At 39.4% G+C, this 19,185-nt stretch overlaps 1 protein-coding gene across 1 annotated transcript in view; it reads left to right on the top strand.

The window, feature by feature from the left end:
• Nucleotides 1-19,185, top strand: part of GPC6 (glypican 6) — a 1,225,779-nt gene that overhangs the window by 917,555 nt on the left and 289,039 nt on the right. The gene's annotated exons all lie outside the window — the stretch shown is intronic.

Below are 19,185 nucleotides of genomic sequence, written 5' to 3'. Positions count from 1 at the left end.
TAATGTGTAGCACAGGGAGTATAAAATCAACATTTTGTAATAACTTTGTATGGAGTATAATCTATAAAATATCTAATTACTATGTCATATACCTGAAACTAACATATATTGTAATTAATTATAGTTCCATTTTAAAAAAAGAAACTTCTAAAATCTCAAAATCTCTAACTGATCTGATGTCCATGGATTCTGCTCATCTTAAGTCCCATCTTTAGCAGTCTTTAAATAGGTTATATATGTTGTATATAATTTCATCTCAGAGCAATTTGACATGTTATTTTGGCATGTATAGAACTCAGACATTTGAAACTAATAATTAAAGTGGAACTAGCTCACAAATGCTTTAAATATCCTCTTTATATGAAAAGTCTCATACAAATAGGTAATTTTGTTCACCAGCAGTGATTATATTTTGGATAATAGAGGACAAGATAAAAAGTTTTCTCAATTTTAAGCTGATGATTAATATATCTGTGAGTGAACAAGCAATAATAAAAGGTGGGGCTTGAATGCTTCTCTGTAAGCTATTTCTAAAATGTAAATGTTTGTGGACCAAATACATCTTAGTAGCCAATATTAGCATGAAAGTGAAAAAGTGTTAGTCACTCAGTCATGTCTGGCTCTTTGTGACTCTATGAACTATTGCCCTCCAGGCTCCTTTGTCCATGGGATTTGCAAAACAGAATGATGGAGTGGGTAGCCATTTCCTTCTCCAAGGGATCTTCCTGACCCAGGGATCAAACCCGAATCTCCCACATTGCAGGCAGATTCTTTACCATCTGAGCCACCAGGGAAGTCCCAATATTACTTGGAAACAGCAACAAAAAACCCAACAAATATTTATTATCATCATGAGTCATGTTACCATACACTGAATATAAATTTTTAAAATGTATGAAAATATTCAAATATTGCTGCTTACCCTTTACTATGTATAGAGCTGTGGATTTTTTTTTATTTATCAATGCAAAAACATTGAAAACATGAGAGTTAAGGAAATGGGCAAATATCAAATTTTTTTGTAGAGGTAATTTTTAATATACTTAAAACAACTTATGAGATTTATAAAAATAATTATACTTCTATACTGTACATACTGCTATTATATAATAATTATATAATTACACTCTTGTCTGTAAAGTATGCTCAGCATGTGAACTGGCAACAGGAAACAAAAAAATTGTCTTGGCTCTTCTATTCTAGCTCTTTTCCAGTCATTTTAGGTCACTTAATTTTTCAGTAAATGGTCTAGGTATACATCCAGGACTCTCCCAAAATTATGTCTAAGTGGGAAGAATATATGTTACTGATAAAAGTGTCAAATGAGCTTATTAAACCAATCTTTGGGCATGTTATCCCATAGGCTCCTAAACATCCCCATGGTGCCTACCCTGACACCTGCAGTGTCTGTACGTGGCTCTCAGGTATCTGTTTTGGGGAACTCCACCTGAATGCTCTCTATCAAGGCAACACTAAGTTTCTTAAGTCTTTTTGCGGCCTACCACCAACATGGGCCTGTTTTCTGACCCAATCTTTAAAAAAATCTATTTCTGGACCTTAAGCTAATACACTACACAACCTCAGTAAGATATAAGTGTACATTTTTAGAATTAGCCTCATAAATTTTATCTTATAATGTTTATACATGCTTTATTCATCTAATTAGGAAAAAGTGGCCATGTAAGATAGTATGATGATACTCTGCTCTACATTTAAGGTGACAGAAGGTATGGTTGTGTTTTCCTTTTTAAATTCTATTAGAAAGAACAGTTCGAGGACCTAAGTCCTACTCTCAGCTCTGACACAAACTAGCTTTGTAATCTGCAAACCAGTTATGTCTCCACCACTAGATTTTTAATTTCTTGAGTAGAATTCATGGCCATTTCCTCTCCCACAGTGATAAGCACACTGCCACTCCCAGAATACATCCTTAACACACAAGTGTTTCCATTCCATGGCAGGTCTGTTGGAGAATAAAGGGTGGACCTCAGAAGAGAATCAAAGCTTTTTGAAAAATAGAGATACAACTTTGAGACCTTGAATGGTGGGATGAAGGAAGGTGAGAGACAGCAGATAGTGAAGTGACGAATTAGATGAAGGAAACTTGGAACCACAGAGGTTCAGGGGGTGGTTGGAACAAGAAAAAAATTATTGGGCTTTGATGGTACATGGGTTAAACAGAAAACAGCCAGATTAGCACAATGTGTGGAAGGCAGTGAAGGAGATCATTTAGAACAGAGGTTCTTTACTTGCAGCAGTTTTCCCTAGGGGACATTTGGTACTATCTGGAGACATTGGGGGTTGCTGTACTATGGGGGGTGCTGCTGGCATCCACGGATAGACACCAGGGATGCTGCCAAACATCTAGTGATGTCTAGTATGCTTTCTAATAGAATCTAATCCAAAGTAAAGATTTTTCCAGCACAGAAATATCACTAGTGCCTGGTTGAGAAACCATGATTTATAAGGACTGTTCAGCAGTAGTAGATGCCCTGAGAATCTGAGAAAAGGTCAATTTATTTGGTAATTACAAAACTGATCCTGAGTTTTAAGAAAACAGTTTCTCTAAACTGTGAGAAGATAGAGGTAGCAGAAGTTGGTAGTGAGCCAGAGGTCACAAGACATGATTTCTGAGATGTAAAGGAAGATGGTGGGAAGTAAAGTTTGTGGTATTTCTGAGAATCAAGGGAAATTGAATATATTTATACACTAAGATAAAGAAGCTAAGAAAGAGAAGGGGATAGATTAATAATCTGAGAATGACGGTCTACAATGATATAAAGAAAATTAAGAAGGTTAAGAGCATGTATAGTCAAAGCTATGATTTTTCCGGTAGTCAGGTACTGATGTGAGAGTTGGACCGTAAAGAAGGCTGAGGGCCGAAGAACCGATACTTTCAAATTGTGCTGCTGGAGAAGACTTTTGAGAGTCCCTTGGACAGCAAGAAGATCAAACCAGTCAATCCTAAAGAAGGTCAACCCTGAAGATTCATTGGAAGGACTGATGCTGAATATGAAGCTGCAATACTTTGGCCACCTGATGTAAAGAGCCGATTCATTGGGAAAGACCCTGGTGCTGGGAAAGATTGAAGGCAGGAGGAGAAGGGGATGACAGAGAATTAGATGGTTGGATGGCATCACCGACTTGATGGACATGAGTTTGAACAAACTCTAGGACACAGTGAAGGACAGGAAAGCCTGATGTGCTGCAGTCCATGGGGGTCACAAAGAGTCAGACACAACTTAGCGACTGAACAAGAGCACAGAAAGGGAATTAGGGCCAGGATCTTTGTAAAGGTGAGGCGAAGAAGCAGGAGATGGGTAAATGATGGAATCTTAAGATGCAGAGATGAGATGCTCAAGAAGTTCACAAAAGAGGACCTTTCTAAAAGAGAGAGGTTTGGAAATTGGAAACTAATGTAGAGCCAGATTCATATATTGAGATAATGCAGATAAAGTACCCAGAAGCTGTTGTAGCCACACACAGGCACCCAGTGAATGGTGGCAGCAATTTACAAGGGTGGCAGAATCCTTGTAATAATCCCAAAACTTCACTTTCTCAAGTCTAACTTTAGTATTATTAGATTCTGGAGAACTTAACAATTGTTATTAATTTCGATAAGGCTAATCAGAAACCGATTTATCTTGTGGTCCTCACTACATGGTAAACTTTGTGAGCCAAAGTTTAAATTGTGAAATAAGCTTCTAGTCTCCAGTTCAGTTCAAGGACAGTGGACATTCAGTAAATACTTGCCCTCAAGTCTGGCCTTGCAACACCACACTGCCTGTGCATTAATGAAAAATAAAATATCTTTTTTGTGTATTTTTCTAATTCAGTAAACAATGAGGCTTCTATTTCTGGAAATAGTTTCTGCAATTCATTATGGAAATCCTATCAAATGTGGTCAGTACCTACAAATCATAACTCTTGTGTATTCGGGAGAAAAATTAGTTGTGACTCTAACAGAGGTGTTTTCAAGCCAAGAGTTCTCTTGGCTTTTTTATACAGCTTGTATTTACTTTTGCTAAAATAATTAAATTTGTAACAATTATGAGGCTGCCCAGATCTCTTTAGCAGTGGATATTGATTGTTAATGCAGAGGAGCTTTGCCTCATTAAAAATGAAGTATTTTAGTCATTGTGGCTCCATCAGCAGAACCTGGTGTCATTGTTACAATAATCATATGTTTGATATGGATATATTAGTGTCTCTTTAAAGCTTCAGTTGTAATATAATGATTTGCAAAGCTTTCAACAGTTAATTATCTTGTATGTCACAGAAATGTCTCTTCACCCTGATCTAAACTGAAATGAAAGGTGAGATTCCCCTGAAGAAAAGCATTTACAGAGGCTTTGCTGGCTTGTTTGTTTCTGTGACTCAGTGTCCAGTGGGGTAGAAGTGCAGAGAATTATTCAAACATTTGAGGCGGCCAGTAGCTGAATAATCATGGAATATTTGAGTACTTGTCATGAAAAGCAGAAGGGAGAAGGCAATGGCACCCCACTCCAGTACTCTTGCCTGGAAAATCCTGTGGATGGAGGAGCCTGGTAGGCTGCAATCCATGGGGTCACCAGCAGTCAAACACAACTGAGCGACTTGACTTTCACTTTTCACTTTCATGCATTGGAGAAGGAAATGGCAACCCACTCCAGTGTTCTTGCCTGGAGAATCCCAGGGACAGGGGAGCCTGGTAGGCTGCCATCTATGGGGTTGCACAGAGTCAGACACGACTGAAGTGACTTAGCAGCAGCAGCAGCATGAAAAGCAGAAAATGAGGTCTGAAAGCTTAAGCAGGGCCAGGTTTTAGAAAATCATGATTTCCAGATGAAGAATGTGAAAGTCCTCTAATAGTCAGTGGAGAACCACAGAACATTGTTGAGCAGGGGACTAGTGTGTTAGCTTAGAAGGATTAATCTGGCTATTAGAGTGAGTGGAGTTAGGGGTTGTAGAGGGAGTGAAGTAGAGAAAGAAGGGACAAGAAAAATATCTGGAGGCAACTAGAACACATAGAAATGTTTTACGATTAACCTGGCACCCACTAATAAGGAAGTGATCTTTCAAGACAAAGTGGACAGGACAGAAGGAAAGACCAGAGGCTATCTGGGATCTGTTGTTTAGTCACTAAGTCGTGTCTGATTCTTGTGGGACTCCATGGATTGCAGCCCACCAGGCTCCTCAGTCCATGGGGTTTCCCAGGCAAGAAACTGGAGTGGGTTGCCATTCCCTTCTCCAGGGCATCTTCCTGACCCAGGGATCAAACCCAGGCAGATTCTTTACCACTGTGCTACCAGGGAAACCCCATCTGTCTGTGACCATATGTGATGAATCATTAAATATAGCATAGGTAGGGAGAAGCTAGAGTCAAAGATAATAGAGCCTTGCATTTGAGTGATATGTAAATCATTAATGCAATTAGGTAAAAGATATATATATTAACTAGTTGATATTATGAATGATTTGGACTTGTAGAATTGAAAATACCAGCAGAAAAAGCAAACAGTCATACTGAACAGAGAATTAGAATATGTTTTTCTACAACACATTTCTCTATGTGAAAATGTACAAGAAATTTTTAATTTGTTTTGTTTGCTTTTTACCATAGAATTACTGGATCATACAGTATGAGAATTTTCAAGGGTTTTTTTTTGTTTTTGTTTTTGTTTTTTGACAATGCCAGCTTGCTCTCTGAAGTCCTTGTACAAATTTAAATTTCCCTCAGGATACAGCATGCTTGGGGCTGGTGCATGGGGATGACCCAGAGAGATGTTATGGGGAGGAAGGTGGGAGGGGGGTTCATGTTTGGGAATGCATGTAAGAATTAAAGATTTTAAAATTTTAAAAATAAAAAACTTAAATAAATAAATAAATAAATTTCCCTCAGTCTTTTATAAGAGTTGTCCTTCCGTAATACTTATTATCAGAATGTTTTTACCATTTTACTAACGGTAAAAACATTAGCAAATGTCTCTTTAATTGACATTTCCCTGATTACTAATAAAAGTGAGCATTTTAAAATATGTTTAATGGTAATTCATGGTCCTTGTTTTCTGGATGTCCCATTCATATTCTTTGTCAATTTTTCCTGTATATTTTATTTTTCTTATTGTTCTCATAGGTATTCTTTACTTAAAATGGTGCTAATCCTTTGTTTGCTTATGTGTCCTGCAGATATCTTTTCTGAGTCTGACTCTTTTTATTTCACAAATGTTCATTTGTTTCTAAAACATAACTGTAAATATATTGCCCCAAACTCTCTTCAGTTATGGACATTTTATCTTATAAGACTCACCTAATATGTCACTCCTTCTGTGAAGCCTTCTCTGATTTCCCACGTGAAATTTTCTGCACTTTAATATAGAGTCATTATAGCACCTCTGATAGTTATATTTACCATCTCAATCCCTAGATTATAAGTTCCTGGTGGCTCCCTTCACCTTTATATTTCTAGAAGCTGACCCAAAGACCAATTTTCAGTGTGAATACCCTTGGGAAAATGAGTTTACCATTTCCACTTATTTCTGAGGGATTTTCACCTATTTAAAGCCATCGGCCCTATCTCTTCATGTTCATATCATCCCACAGTGTCAGGCCTCATGTGAGATGATGAATAAGCATATAATCTTATTTAAAGCTAATCAGAACACTTGAAACACTGTTTTCCTGACTCATCCCAAGGAAAATAAGCATTAGAAAAAAAAATATATATATATATATATTGCTGTTAAAATATAATTAGCATATTCACTAGAAGTTTACTATAAATTTCAGAAAGAATTAAAAAGTTGATCATGAGCTTTGGCAGTTTGGTCAGTTTTTAACAAAAAGTATTTGAGATGCTAATATGTGCCTGGAGAGCTACCCATTGACAAAATATAGAGTTATTTCATTTGTTAAAGTTCCTGTCCTTAAACTCTTAACAATCCAGGGCCTTCCTTGTGATGCGCTGCTGCTGCTGCTGCTAAGTCGCTTCAGTCATATCCGACTCTGTGCGACCCCATAGATGGCAGCTCACCAGGTTCCCCCAACCCTGGGTTTCTCCAGGCAAGAACACTGGAGTGGGTTGCCATTTCCTTCTCCAAAGCATGAGAGTGACAAGTGAAAGTGAAGTCGTTCAGTCGTATCTGACTCTTAGCGATTCCATGGACTGCAGCCCACCAGGCTCCTCCGTCCATGGGAGTTTCCAGGCAAGAGTGCTGGAGTGGGGTGCCATTGCCTTCTCCGTGTGATGCGCTAGGGTGACCCAACCCAGTGGCAGCTTCCTAGAAGATATGCTGGTGGGGCTGATCTTGGAAATTCACATATCCCCTCGTAGACCAGAGGCAGGTGGTCAAATAGCAATGACCAGATTTACCCACTTTGATCTCCTTAAAGCTTATGTTACGCACTCTGGTTACCAAGGCCTCTTTCCATAGCATCATCTTAATATCTAAAGGGCAGTGACAGCCTGGAAAATTGCAGAGTCTTTTCTTTTAGACCTTTCTCCCAAGCTCTCCATTCTTTTCTTTGCTGTATATTTGTATGGTGTTATTCTTCTGTTAAGCCTCAGTGCTATTTTAAGTATGACTGGCACATCTTTTATGTGGTTCTGTAGCATCATGGATGATACCGTTTGGAGCTGACAGTCTTCTTATTAAAAGTGCCATTTTTCTTTTTTGTCTGTAGATAAGATCACTGAGAGAATGGACTTCTCTCTTTATTTCAGTGAAGCTACTGCTACCTAATTTTCACTGATGACAGGAATTGCAAAAACTGACTTTCATGCTCGGCTGGCTCATCCTGGCCATGGTGATTGGACTTGAGCGTGTTAATTGGTTACCCACACTCACACAGGATTTGATCAGATACCTCATTCTCTCTGGCAACTCTGTGAGCCTATCACAAAGTGAAGAGAAGAGTATTCTTTTCATATAACTTCATTAAGAGTATTTTCTCAGACCTATGGAATACATATGGCCGTCTAAAGGAAAGTTCAAAGAACACCAAGCCTGAGGGGCAGGTCACTTTTCTAATTTTACCCTAAGATCTTTATACATTCCAAGTGACAGTCTTTTCAGCCGTAAAGAAAAAGAAAAAAAAAAAAACATCGTTCCTGTTCTCAGTGTAAAAAGAGCAAGTGGGACCTCTACAATTCACATTTGTGAGCTGTTGAGTCTTGAGTTTTTATTTTTAAATGGACCCTCGGGACCAAAATAAGTTGAGTTAATCAGACCCTCAGTTCCTAGCACAGTATTATTATACGTCCCTACAAGACTTGTTTTATTTTCTTCTTTTACCCTGAACTCCCTTTTCCCCGTGCACTCACTCTGACGTGTTTGCTGTGCATCCTTAAATATGCCTGCACCTTATACAATATGCAGTGTTTGTGAAAGTTTCCAAAATTTCAAGGATAATAACCTATCCAATATCCATAGCCTTGGTTACTGTAACTTGAACATGAGCAAGCGACAGCTTGAGCAATTGCCATAAAAGAGGTAAATGATGGAGCCCTAGGATCCATGGGAAATGTTCAAAACCAGTCAACTGGAAAGTGATCTCATGTTTGTGAGCCATTTTGACTGTGGCAGGTGACCTTTATTGAATAGTGACTATGATCCTGGCACAGAACTAGGGTTTGTACATTAGCTTTACAAAAGCTATTCAAAGTGGCATTCAGTTCAGTTCAGTCGCTCAGTCATGTCTGACTCTTTGCAACCCCATGAACCACAGCACGCCAGGCCTCCCTGTCCATCACCAACTCCCGGAGTCCACCCAAACCCATGTCCATTGAGTTGGTGATGCCATCCAACCATCTCATCCTCTGTTGTCCACTTCTCCTCCTGCCCTCAATCTTTCCCAGCATTAGGGTCTTTTCAAATGAGTCAGCTCTTCACATCAGGTGGCTTCAACATCAATCCTTCCAATGAACACCCAGGACTGATCTCCTTTAGGATGGACTGGTTGGATCTCCTTGCAGTCCAAGGGACTCTCAAGAGTCTTCTCCAGCACCACAGTTCAAAAGCATCAATTCTTCTGCACTCAACTTTCTTTATAGTCCAACTCTCACATCCATACATGACCACTGGAAAAACCATAGCCTTGACTAGATGGACCTTTGTTGGCAAAGTAAAGAAGGAAATGGCAACCCACTGCAGTGTTCTTGCCTGGAGAATCCCAGGCACAGGGGAGCCTCATGGGCTGCCATCTATGGGGTCGCACAGAGTCGGACATGACTGAAGCGACTTAGCAGCAGCAGCAGCAGCAGGTTGGTCGTAACTTTCCTTCCAAGGAGTAAGTATCTTTTAATTTCATAGCTGCAATCACCATCTGCAGTGATTTTGGAGTCCAGAAAAATAAAGTCAGCCACTTATCCCCACTATAAATGGAATTAAGAGAAAAAGTAACCAACCAAAAGATATACAAATAAATTCTGATTCTGCAGTTAAATTACATCTGCTCTCTTCTCTCCAAAAATGGCAAGGTTCATGTCTAGAAATTCCAAGGAATAAAAGATGTCCTAAAGAGATCTGAGATTTCATTGGTAAAGTGGCATATGACCTAAGCATTGAAGAACAGATCAAATTTGGACAGGCTTGTAGGAGAAGCTCTCATCATAAACAAGGATACAGAGGTGAATTTGAGAGACAGGAAGTTGTCGCCTTTCACTGGATTACAGGTGTGGCCATTAAAAAGAGAGAAAGGCAGGCTGAATCCTAATCATAGATTAGCTATTAAGCTAAGAAGTTTGCAATACAGGAGACTCGGGTCCAGTCCCTGGGTGAGGAAAATCTCCTAGAGAAGGGAATGGCTCCCCATTCCAGTATTCTTGCCTGGAGAATGCCATGGACACAGGAACCTGGCAAGCTACAGTCCATAGGGGTTGCAAAGAGTGAGACATGCCTGAGTGACTTTCAAGAAATTTAGCTCTGTCTAAAAGGATACAGAACTTTATATTCTGGCAGATTAGGATCAGGGGTGGGAGTGCGGGAGATTTTTTTCCTTGGGTTCAGATACCCAAGTTAAGACAAAGCAGCCACATCACCAAAGAACTTTGCACAGCCCTGCTGTGTTATTTTAGACACAACCCAGTTGAGAAAGAGAAGACTAAGAACTGAAATAATTGAAAAAGAGAGTGATTATATGTATTGAGCTATGGGGTGTGTCAGGCTGGGCGCTTTCCATAAATGATGTTGATTAATCCTTGTAACAGTTATTTTCCTATTTTGCAAACTTAGAAAATAAGACAGTGAAAGTTGGATTATTAACCCAGAATCACATAACTAGGAAAATAAACAAAGACCACAAGAATCAGTTGGTGTCTCAACCACTAAACTCTACTGTCTCCTATAAGTAAATGGTTAAATGTGTGGCAAGAGCCAACTAGTTTAAACTCAAGGCAGTATTGGGGATATTTTTATCTGATTTCAGCTGAGAAAATAGAACACAGACAAGTGCTCTCTAAGGAAAGCAGGCCATAGGTTTATAGAATGAAATCATCACTTTGAAGGATGTACTTCATCCTCTCCAAGTACTTAGGCAGATAGGACCGTGCATTTTAATAGAGTCATGTGGCGGCAAAGGGCCTCCAGAGGGCCATTTAGCCATCTCCTTTTTGCACCTGAAGGTTTTTTTAAAGATTTGAAATGCATAGGTAATGAAGTTTATGTCAGGGGAAGGGAGGTCAAACCTTTAGTATCATGTGGGTTCAACTGTTATGAGGGAGATGGTCTCGGCTGAATTTTTGAAGCAAAGGGAAAATAAATCCCTTCAAACAAGGGAGCTGCCTTTTCCTTCATTTATTTAACATCATTTCTCTGCCTCTAAACCAATCTTTCATCTTCTGTAGTCATGGAGAATGGACTCAATGACTCTTCCTCAGTTCATGAACCAACTGCACACAGAGTGAATCTGGGAATCTGAACTGCAGGTAGAAGCCTTTTGGAGCACATGTGCATGTATAGAGATGGCTCCTGGAAGCCCGGGCATTCTAGAGGAGAGGCCCTGGCCTTGTAGCTAGAATTCCTAAGTTCCCAACACAAATCTACAAATGCTACGCGGGTGTTTGATAAAGTCTGCTTATACTTTTTCCATTTTCTTAAACTGTAAAGTATACATATCTCCACCTACACAACATGTGCAGTCCTGTATATAAATCACATTTTAGGAAATAAAAATATATTTCCAATCCACTAAAAGAGCTTGATATATAGAAATCTTTAGGCCATTCTCTTCATTCCCTAAATTATTTAATTTTATGTATCAAGACTTTTTAATGAGTGATTTGGATTTGCCCCTTACATATTTCATAGAGGAGCTTCCCTGGTGGCTCAAACAGTAAAGCGTCTGTCTACAATGCGGGAGACCCGGGTTCGATCCCTGGGTTGGGAAGATCACCTGGAGAAGGAAATGGCAACCCACTCCAGGACTATTGCCTGGAAAATCCCATGGACGGAGGAGCCTAGTAGGCTACAGTCCATAGAGTTGCAAAGAGTCGGACATGACTGAGTGACTTCACAATATATTATAGGAATTCAATGTTTAGAAACTCCTAATTTTCTCAGATTGATAAAAAAAAGGCAGGATAATTATTAATAATAAGTATTTATCAGCATTATAGTTCAATGTTTTAGTATTGGGGCTATAGATTGAACATTTTAATAAGTTATGTTTGTTGAGGAGAGAAGAGAGAGAGTTAATTGGGTGCATGCTAAGTAGCTTCAGTCATGTCTAACTCTTTGTGACCCTATGGACTATAGCCCACCAGGCTCCTCTGTCCATGGGATTCTCCAGGCAAGAATACTGGAGTGGGTTGCCACGTCTGCCTCCAGAGGATCTTCCCGACCCAGGGATAGAACCCACATCTCTTATATCTCCTGCATTTTTTTTTTTTAATGCTTTAGTGCTTTACCATTAGCACCACCTGGGAAGCCCTAATTAGTTCATGGTTATTTAATGCTGAGTACTTTATATGTATTAACTCATTTAATGTGCATAACAACCCTTCTCATTAAATCAACATGTGTCGATGAAACGCCTGCTACATGCCTAGAGCTGGGCTGGGTACTGGAGATAGAATGATGGGTGAGACAGATACAGGCTTCAAACTTATGGAGCTTCAGAACCAGAGTAAATTAAACAAGTTCTAATCATACATGGGAAAGTGTGCAGGGGCCCTGGGGAACAGGGACTCTGGATCTTAACATTTCAGTTTGAGGCTCTGTGTGCAGTTCTGTTCAGAACCCACATGGGTGAGAAGATGGCGAGCTTTATGGTTAAGAAGTATGACCCAAGTATGGCTGCCCCCAAAGGGAAAAGTTTCTTTTCTATCACACCATCCTGCCTCCTAAGAATAATTGATCATTTCCTAGATATCCTTCCCCTTTAAGCATTTAAACGAGGCTACCTTAAATCCAGTCATATTAGCACCGACTCTTACGTTTGCCTCCTACCAGGAAGAAAGGAGTCTTGGTCTTTTCCATTCCGCTCTAACTGATGAAGATGCTATCCCTGCAGTTGCCTAGATGCTGCCTTCAAGGATGTGTGAGTGGAGATGATAGCAATTAAAGGGAGTAACGGTGTTCAGACAGCAGGTGTTCTAACATCATTTTCCAGAATCAGCAAACATGTGAACTGCAATGTTTCTGTCAACCTTCAAAGGACTGGTATAATGAGTTGGTTTTCTATTATAATTATTATTATTTTCATGAAAATGTAACATAACAATTGGAATTTTTCAGATAGAGTACTGATGCCCCATTCCTGAGGCTCATGAGATTACTTTTGCTTCAGAGTATTTCAATTACCCCGCAGTGCTAAGAACAGCTACACTAACATCCTATTAATTTCCATAGCAGTCATTGTTCCCTACTTGGTATCCGACGGAGTTGCCTCATAAGGCTGCTTTCTTTCCCCAGATGATTTGTAACGTGCAGGAACATGACGTGTTGTACAGGCCACCTGACCTACTCCGCTGTTAGCGCCAGGCACATAGTGTGGCTGAGTCATAGAAACACAGGGCTTCATTGTCATTCCAGAGGTGTTGTATCCTGAATAATGATTCTATGTCATTAACAAGTGGAAATCCCGGTAATTGAGTGTAGGTGGCTAATATCAAAGGTGGGTGTCATAGTCCACTTTTATTATTCTTGGAGAAAATTTTAGTACTACCTGTAACTTGCCTTCTCTCACTTGTCTTAATTACCATTTACAGTTTAGGGTTTAGAGGCCAATTGGCTAAATCTCCCGTGTTTATAAAGAATCATAAGCAGAGGAAGCAAAGATGGTCCAGGCCAAAGAAGTCATCCTAGTTACTTTAGCTATTCATTCACTCCAAAAATATTTACTCTCTGCCAGGTTCAGAGTCAGGCTTTGTTTACAAGAAGAGAAGAAGGGAGTCAGTATAGAGAAGGAACTCTCAAACTTCAACAGGCACCTTGGGCTACGTGACCAACAGGATGCCCTTAGGTTAACTTTTCATTTTATTAGTTAACTCTTTGTGAAAATAATTAACAAAAATACAGCTACCTTTTCACAAGTGAAGATGATTTCTGAATAGAGATGTGGAGGTTATTGGAGTAGGGATGGGAGCAAACTTGAAAAAGTCATTTTCTGGGGGTGTCTTTCGTAATTTAAGAAAATTAAAAACTTTTCTGAAATAAGATTTATATGTTTTGGGTATGTGTCTGCCCTTTATGTGTCCAAAAGGATTTTAAAGACCGATCAATAGAGGATTTTAATGCAAAACTGCCAATAACTTGGTCATTAAAATTGCTGAATGTGGAAGAAATATGCAGGAAAATAAGGAGGGCGGTCATGTGTGCATGCTTAGTGGTGTCTGACTCTCTGTGACCCCATGGACTGTAGCCGGCCAGACTCCTCTTTCCATGGAATTCTCCAGGCAAGAATACTGGAGTGGGTTGCCATTTCCTACTCCAGGGGATTTTCTCAACCCTGAGACTTAGCCCAATTCTCTTGCATCTCCTGCACTGGCGGAAGGATTCTTTACCACTGTGCCACCTGGGGAGCCCAACATATTTATATGTAAATTTAAATTATTATATGAAAGCATTAGTGTCCCAGTCATGGCCTACCCTTGACTCCTCTGTCCATGCAACTCTCCAGGCAAGAATACTGGAGTGGATTGCCGATTTCTTCTCCGGGGATGTTCCAGACCCAGGGATCTAACCCATGTCTCCTGCATTGGCAGGTGGATACTTTTCACTGAGCCACTAGGGAAGCCCTTTTAAAAATAAAATTATATGTGTAAAATCAGAGTTCTTTTTACAACTGTCATGCATTCATCATTTATTTAATGATATTATTGAGCACCTACTGTATACCAGGCACTGTTTCAGGCCCTGGGAATACAGTGAATAAAACAAAGCCTACACTGCATTGGTATTTACAGTGCAGTGAAAGAAAACAGACAGCAATGGAGTAAAAAGTAAAAGGTTTAGTCAGTTAGTGAGAAGCACTATGAATAAAAATAGTGCAGACATGGGAGCAAGAGTGCCCAAGTATGGGGGAGGGGAAGCTTGTCCTTATAAATGGCATCGTCAGGGAAGGCTTCACTGACAAGGTGGTATTTGAGAAAATGCCTGGTCAACGTGAATGGAAAAGCAAGGGGCTCTCTAGCAGAAAGTGAGTTATAGGCACAGAGAACAGCAAGTGCAAAGGAAAACTGGCGCGACTATGTATGACTTCTTCCAAACACAGGCAGGAGCAGTTTCTCTGAATTTTGTAACTTGGCAGAGGGGTGGCCTGGGGTGGAGGAACACTGTTTATACAGCAAGCCATGTGAGTTGGGAAGAGGAATGCAGAGGTGCACCCTTCTATAGTATTTCTGATATACAGATGAAAGATATACTTGTACACCCGTGGCTGATTCATGTCAGTGTATTGCAAATACCGCCACAGTATTGTAAAGTAATTAGCCTCCAATTAAAATAAATTGATTAATTAAAAAAGATACTAAACCATTGCAAGGGCATAGATCATAATAAAATATAAGTCAAAGAATTAGAAAATGATTAAGTTTTGAGTATTCAATACCTTTGTTTTACCATCTGAGCCGCAAGGGAAGCCCCACAACTTTAATGCAAATGAAAAAAGAATTCAACTATCACAACATTGCTCATCAGCTATACCCCAAGACAAATAAAAAGTTTTTTTAAAAAAAAGGAAGATTCAGCTTCAAAAATATTAGCTTTTAACTGCATTCCCTGGTAGCTCAGCTGGTAAAGAGTCTGCCTGCAATGCGGAAGACCCCAGTTTGATTCCTGGGTCAGGAAGATCCCCTGGAGAAGGGAATGGTTACCCACTCCAGAATTCTTGGGCTTCCCTGGTTGCTCAGACGGTAAAGAATTTGCCTGCAATGCAGGAGACCTGGGTTTGATCCCTGGGTTGGGAAGATCCCCTGGAGGAGGGCAGGGCAATCCACTCCGATATTCTTGCCTGGAGAATCCCCATGGACAGAGGAACCAGGCAGGCTACAGTTCACAGGGTCACAAAGAGTCAGATATGACTAAGCACAGCACCACTGTTTTACAATTAATTTCATTTTAGCTTTATCTAATTTAATTCATAATAAAAGTTAATGTTTATATCATTAATCTTTAACAATGGCCCTGTCTAACCACCTTGCAAAATTCCTAAAAACTTACTAGCCGCTTCTTTTGAACTGGTCCAAGCTGGCTCATGCGCCCCGGGCTTCCCTCTGAGTGTGGGTTCATGGCAGAAAAAATGAGTCATCAGACTAAGATGACTCTTTAAATACTGTCGTGAGAACAGCTGTTAGATGGTCAAAGGCAGAAGCAGGGAGATGAGTCAGGAGACTGCAAGAATGCTAAGGTTCAGGTTGGGTCGTGTGGAAAACCCCTGCACCTGGTCACCGTTTCCCAGGCACATGATTTTGGATCATTGGTGGCTAAGCTGGATCCTAGTTACTTACCGTAATTCTTCTAAGGCACAAGCGTTCTTCATAGTTAATGTTTCAGAAATTAGGATGCATCTCAAAATTGATCGTGTACATTTAATAGATCCTGTTTCTTTTTTTCCCTATAAAGCCAGTATTAAATCAATGCAGATCTAGCAATGGCCGCATTTTCCCTTTTGCTTCGTAAAACATGGAATTGATCAACCTGAAGTGTTGTTTGTGGCCCACAATTGAATAAAACTGATAGAAGATTTGAAATATAAATATGTACTCTATAAGTAAAGGCCAGGGAAAGGGAGAATGTGTTCATAGCAGAGGCAGGCACAGGAGCGTCGGGAAAAGTGTAAGAGGAATCAATGAATCGAGCATTCAGGGAGGCCAGTAGGTTCTTCTCTGATTAAATAAGACAGGCAGCCACCTAGGAGTGTGATTTCAGGATCACTGCATCTCTTCCCCAGCAGCCTGCACTGTCTCCAGATGATCACTGTTAAAATGTCTAAAAACGACCCAGGAGGCCCAGCATATTCACAGAGGAGCCATTAAGAAGATTAAGGGACGGCAGTCCCAGAGGAAATGAGACAGGAAAATGTGATGAAGGGTCAGCGTTGTTTAAAGCTCTCAATCAGAGTTTTTCAGAGCCAAGTAATGCCTGAACCCCTTTGGAAGGTCCATCACATCCTTTTAGGGCACTTTTCTGCCAACCCCACCTCCTTTCCCCTTTGTAACCACTGTTCATCTCTATCCCTTGCTTCCTGTGGCCAGCCTTGTGGTTGTTTGGCATCTGTTTGGCACACAAGCACTGATTAAGTCTGCCTCTATTCTTTTCTCTCCAGCCAAGGATAATTAAATGCGTATGTTATTTTATCACACTTTGCAGTATTTAGAGTGTCACATCCAGATCTCAGTTTATTAAACAACTTGAGAAACGAAAGTCATTCGATAAAAATATTTTTCCATCAGTAATTATCCCTGAGAAAGAGAAGTTTCATTTTTATAACTGAAAATAAAAATAATGTAACAGGGCTATAATAGACACTGGATGACTATTATCCTTGAAATGAGTGTACACAGCGATGCTTAATGATACATTATCTGTAGAGTGTTACCAACTTAGATGAGAGCTGGAAGCTAACATGATTGTGAACCCAAACAAAACATGGGCACAGAGATATTCTAAATAATCCAGTTATTTGTTGGTCATCCAGATGACATTCTTAGATTATGTATCAAGTGTTTTTCCTTTAAAATTCCTGAAATAGGCCTGTGGACCACACCTCTCATTGAACTCTCACTGGAACAGCATTGGACAAGTTCAATATATTGGACAAGTTCAATATTCTTAGCATCATGAGCAATTCTGGGGTCCTCTGGCCCCCATGCCCCTCTCATCCAGCTACCCATCTCTCACTTCCCAAAAACTGCTCTGATATGACCCATATCTGTAGCTATCAGAGTTCAACTTAAAATTTTATTTGGAAAAAAAAAAGAGTTTTGCTGTTACAACAATTTGAAAACCACTAATCAGGCATACAGAATTCCCCAAAAGAATGGTCTAGCTGAATATGGTTTTAAGGGATAAGAAATAAGAAAGTTACCGCATTCCAACCTTACCTACACCACAATTTTAAAGGTCCTTCTTGGGGGGTTATTATATGAATATCAATTAAATTTTAAGGAAGTATTGAAGCAAAAGCCACAATTTCAAATAGTGAGTAGAGCACAACTGATGGTTTTTGAGACCCTTTAGCAGACTTACTCTTATTTAATCCTCCACAAAGTCTCAGCTCCATTTTAGAGATCTAAAAAGTAAGAGATTTTAATTCAGATTGCCCTGCCTGGGTCCAAAGTCATGTTCCAACTGATGGTACTGTGTTTTACATTCTTAAAATCTCTGACATTTCCTCAGTATTATAAAGTAGCATGTATTATAAATAACTCTTTCCCTGATGAGTGTTAGCTTGCCCTTGCCCAGAGTTAGTAACTGGGTTCAATGACCAGTACAATGACCGTGTGTAATCTGGGATTCTTCACAGGGGGATGGTTTTGGCATGGGAGGGAGATGAGAAATAGATGAAACCAGGCTGCAGGATTAAGCCTGAAATATTATTTGGTGGAAAAGTGTTCCCAGGCTAAACTCAAGTTCACTCATTCACTACTCCATACACGTCGTAAATCAGCCAGAAGAGAGCTATTTCCATATTTTAAATTGCTGCAAAAATCTCTGCAACTTTCTCATTTTGCAGATAAAGGTTCAACATCATAGGAAGCAATGTACACTGAATTTTAATGCTCACTTCCGAAATCGCACTTACTCACTTTGTGGGTTTTTGACGCTCTTCCAACAGGCAACTGTAACCTAATTTGTTTCCAGAATGTGTTTACTTCTGTAGTTGTTGATTATTAAAATGCTTTTAAGCTTCTGTCTCAGCTGTTTAGAAAATTAAAGAAAGAATCCTTGTTCCCTTTGAATAATACCTTGCTTCTTGCTAGTGTCTCACTGAAATATTTCAAAAATCATTTCATAATATTTCAGCTGTTGTGATATATGAGTTATATTATGAATCTTTTCAACATATTGAAAACTGGAGAAAATCATGAGACACAGAAAAGCACAATTATTAATAGTAAATATTTAAATATCAATAGGGCTTCCCAGGTAAAGAATCTGCCTGCCAATGTAGGAGATGCAGATTAATCCCTGGGTCCTTGGAGGCGGAAATGACAACCCACTCCAGTATTCTTGCATGGAAAATTCCATGGAGGAGCCTGGCAGGCTTCAGTCCATGAGGCTGCAAAGGGTTGGACAGGACTGAGCAACTGAGCACACACACAGATATCAATATTTGAAAACATCACAGAAATATGTTTTGAAAATATCTAAAATATTTTTAAATATGTGTACTGAAAAATCCTTAAATGTAGTCTAAGCTAGAAAATATACAACAGAATTAATAATGTGCATTAATGTATGTAAAATAATAATTTTGCATACATAATTGGGAGTACAAAATTTACAAACCTGAAGACTTTGTTAAATATAAGCACTTTCTAAAAATGTTTAACTACCCATCATGTCAATATATATTTTTAAGTTCCTGTTTTATGACAAGTATAGCAAACATATTTATATTTGGCATATGTAAACTTCATATACCTTGTACTTTAATAGTTGTGTCCTGTTACATAAAGTATGTTATATCTGGTTCTGTTCCCTGTCTTGGCTACTAATATAGTGACATAAATATCAACATGAGATAACATCTTATATATCATTT

The sequence above is a fragment of the Capra hircus genome, chromosome 12 (assembly GCF_001704415.2).
Source record: "Capra hircus breed San Clemente chromosome 12, ASM170441v1, whole genome shotgun sequence".
Lineage (NCBI taxonomy): Eukaryota > Metazoa > Chordata > Mammalia > Artiodactyla > Bovidae > Capra > Capra hircus.
The sequence above is the reverse complement of the archived record's forward strand: the minus strand, read 5'-3'. Positions and strand labels throughout refer to the sequence as shown.